The sequence below is a fragment of the Prionailurus bengalensis genome, chromosome A1 (assembly GCF_016509475.1).
Source record: "Prionailurus bengalensis isolate Pbe53 chromosome A1, Fcat_Pben_1.1_paternal_pri, whole genome shotgun sequence".
Taxonomy (NCBI): Eukaryota; Metazoa; Chordata; class Mammalia; order Carnivora; family Felidae; genus Prionailurus; species Prionailurus bengalensis.
The window spans coordinates 60,790,927-60,794,352 of NC_057343.1; the positions used below are offsets into that span (position 1 = coordinate 60,790,927).

At 39.4% G+C, this 3,426-nt stretch overlaps 1 pseudogene; it reads right to left on the bottom strand.

Annotated features, from left to right (window-relative positions):
• Window positions 1–1,253: 1,253 nt before the first annotated feature.
• LOC122478784 lies at window positions 1,254–2,629 on the bottom strand (annotated as a pseudogene).
• Between the last annotated feature and the right edge of the window lie 797 nt (window positions 2,630–3,426).

Genomic DNA, 3,426 nt, shown 5'->3' on the forward strand with positions numbered 1-3,426 from the left:
CAGATAATGATGCGCCCTGCACATGTTAAAAGTGGGGAAACCACCGAAAAATTATGAACAAGAAAGCTACAGACAGATTTTCACTATTAAATGATCAATTTTCCTGTACTGTAGAGAAAAAATTTGCAGGACAGACAGAAACTGGAACCACTTAGAAGGATGTTGCATTAATTCAGGGAATAGTAGATGATCACTTGGGTTAGGATCCTGACAGAAAAGATGCTGAGAGATGCAGAGTCTGAGAGCTATTTAGGAGGCAAAATCAATAGAGCATCAGGCCTCACTGATATGGGGGATGAAAGATAGGAGGGTATCCTGAAGGATTCTCAGGTTTCCAACTTGTACAATTGGATGGATGCTGTTATCATTCATTCAGATAGGAGACATTATAGGAAAACACTGCAAGTTCACTATTGAACATGGAAACATACAGTTATTCAGATATATGGTGTTAGAATTCAAAAGGGCTGAGATGCAGACACATATTTATATAGTTAAAGTCAGACCATATTCCTAACAACTGAAGCCATGGGTATTGTGTGCACACTTAACTGAAGGACACTGAGGGAGAAAAGATACATGACCAATGACATACTGCAAAGAAATTCAACAGTTAAACATTGGATAGAAAAAAAATAAAATAAAATAAAACAAAACAAAAAAACAAAACAAAAAAACAAACAAAAAACAAACAAAAAAACATTGGATAGAAAAAAATGGACCATCCATGTGGTTGAGAAGGGAGAATTAAAAGGTTAGAGGAATGCCAGTAGAGGGTGGTATCAGAGAAACCGAAGCAATATGCTATCATTTTTATTATGGTTGTTATTATGAATGTTATTTTATTTAGAGGTAGTGGTTTAATGTTAACTTAAAGGTAGTACAAAGTGCTTCTGAAATATCAGGCAAGATGAAAGTTGAACTGAGTGATATGAAGAACAGTGATCTAGAAAGGAAGAGCTCTCTCAGTACAGGGGTACACAGGACAGAATGGAGTGAAGAATGAGACCATGATGAAGAAATTTCTTTTTTTCCCCCCATTTAAAAAATTATTTATTTTTTTAACATTTTTATTTAATTTTGAGAGACAGAGAGAGACAGCATGAGCAGAGGAGGGGCAGAGATAAAGGGGGACACAGAATCTGAAGCCGACTCTAGGCTCTGAGCTGTCAGCACAGGGCCTGATGCAGGGCTCAAACTCATGAACCATGAGATCATGACCTGAGCCGAAGTCGGACATTTAACAGACTGAGTCACCCACGTGCCCCTAAAGAAGTATTTAGAACACATAGAACAAGGCAACATGTACTCTCTCCTCTCGTCTTCCAGGGGGAGTCTGTTGGTGGTTCCTCCCCTGTTGCATTATTGCTCTCTGAGTCAGTGTCACCATCACTGGCCCCTTCCTCAGTCATACTGTCCACTCCCTGCTGCCTGCTCACCTTGTCCTCAGGAGTAGATGTGCCTTCACCTTCTGTTGGCTTTCTGTCCCTTGTTCAAGACATGTCTTCTCTGTCTCCATTGGGAAGCTCTCGCCATCTCTCTTTACCTCAGTCTTCCTGGAAGCTTGCTCTTCCTCAGGAACCATGCTACTCTGACTGCCTTCAGCTTGTTCTGTGGCCTCTTTCTCCCTTTTCTCCTGCCTTTTGTGAGTGTGTTCCTCTGCCTGTGCAACTTCAGGAGCATTTTTTCCCCATATCCATTACTACTTTGAAATCACACAAGCTTTTAAGTTCATTGTTAAATGAATCTCTGCTTTCCAGGAATTTCCTCTTCTCTTCTTGGTGTCACTCCTCTATTTGAAGAAGTTCATCTTCTGGTGTTTGCTGATAAGCCATTAAGGACTGGACCTTTCATTTGAGAATGTGCATTCTAGTTGTCGTGACAACTGATCAAACACCACACTCTCACTAAGGATTTCACAGATGAGACAGTGGTTTCTTTGGAAATGGACAGTGGCTGTATACTTCCCTGAAAAGCCATCATCTTGATTTTCTGGATCTTTGGCAGGCTGAATACTCATGTAAGGTTCTCCTTTTGCCATGTAAGACTGTCTCTGTTGACTTTCTTTCTCTAAAGAAGCTTCTGTACAACCTTGTACATTTATGTAAGCAGTGTATTGGGGGGAAATATGATAGGCCTTCACAGATTCATTGTATTCTATCTTTTTCTGCTTTGTATTTGTCTACATATTCTTGTTTTTCTTCATCAGAGATCTCTCCACATGCCACTAATAACCTTGCCAATCTTCTCTGAACCTTAGATCATGGTTGAAAGATTTTCCTCGGTCCCAGACCTTTCTGCTGTACCTCACATAGGCCATCAGTGGTTTATCTGGTGGCTTTGACAGTTTGGAGTTGTAATGCCAGAGGATGCCATGGCCTGGCATTGGTGCCTGGGTTCCCTCCAGGCCTGCAGTTGTTGTAGGGGAGGTGACTGTATGGATTGCATCCCACAAACCCTGGCCTGCTGGGCATGTGTGTTGAAGTAGCTGGGGTAGGTAGTGGGGCATATGATGGCCTTTTTGACATTTTGGGAGATTAAGTTCTCAGTTCCTTAAGAATGAATCTGAGACACCATGGACAAAAAAGTGCCCACAGCTCCAGCCTCATTTCCCTTTTGTGATCATGAAGAAGTTTCTTAAGTTGAGCCCTAAAGATGAGAATTCAGGGTGGTAGTTGGGTAGTACATTGACCTTGAAAAGGGATATATATATATATATGTATGTATGTATGTATATATATACATACATACATACATATATATATGTATGTATGTATATATATACATACATACATATATATATATATCCCTTTTGTATGTATGTATGTGTATATATGTATATATATATATATATATTTATCATTTAAGGCTAGATAGATTTCAGCCTGTATCAGTGCCAATGGAAAAGATAAAGAGGTAGAATGTAATATATAGAAAAGTGATTAATCAGGCCAAGAGGAGGCAGGAGCAGTAAATGCAGAACTTCTTTGTTCCTGAGAAGTAGCAAAAGAGAGACAGGTACACATCCTAAAAATGAATGTTTAAAACACTCCAAAATCTTTTCTAAATGTTCACTCTTATTAAGTCACTCAATCCATAGCCATAGGAAGTAGAAGTACTGAAATTACCATTTTGTAGATGAGAGATGAAGTAAATTGTCAAAGGTCCCTTTTGGAGGTGATGGAACCAGGAATCAATGGAACCTGGAAAGACTGACTCCAGCATCAAGTGGTTAGCCACTACCCTCTACTCTCTATCTGATCTTATACTTTTTCACCTAACCTGTGAGAGCTCTCAGGCAAGCCAGTCTCATGACCACTGTTTTTCAATAAGACGAATTCAATGTTTATAATAAGGTACATATGATTATTCTAATATTTTGGATGAACAGAGGCTTAGAGGAGATGAGAAATGACTTCCATTTTA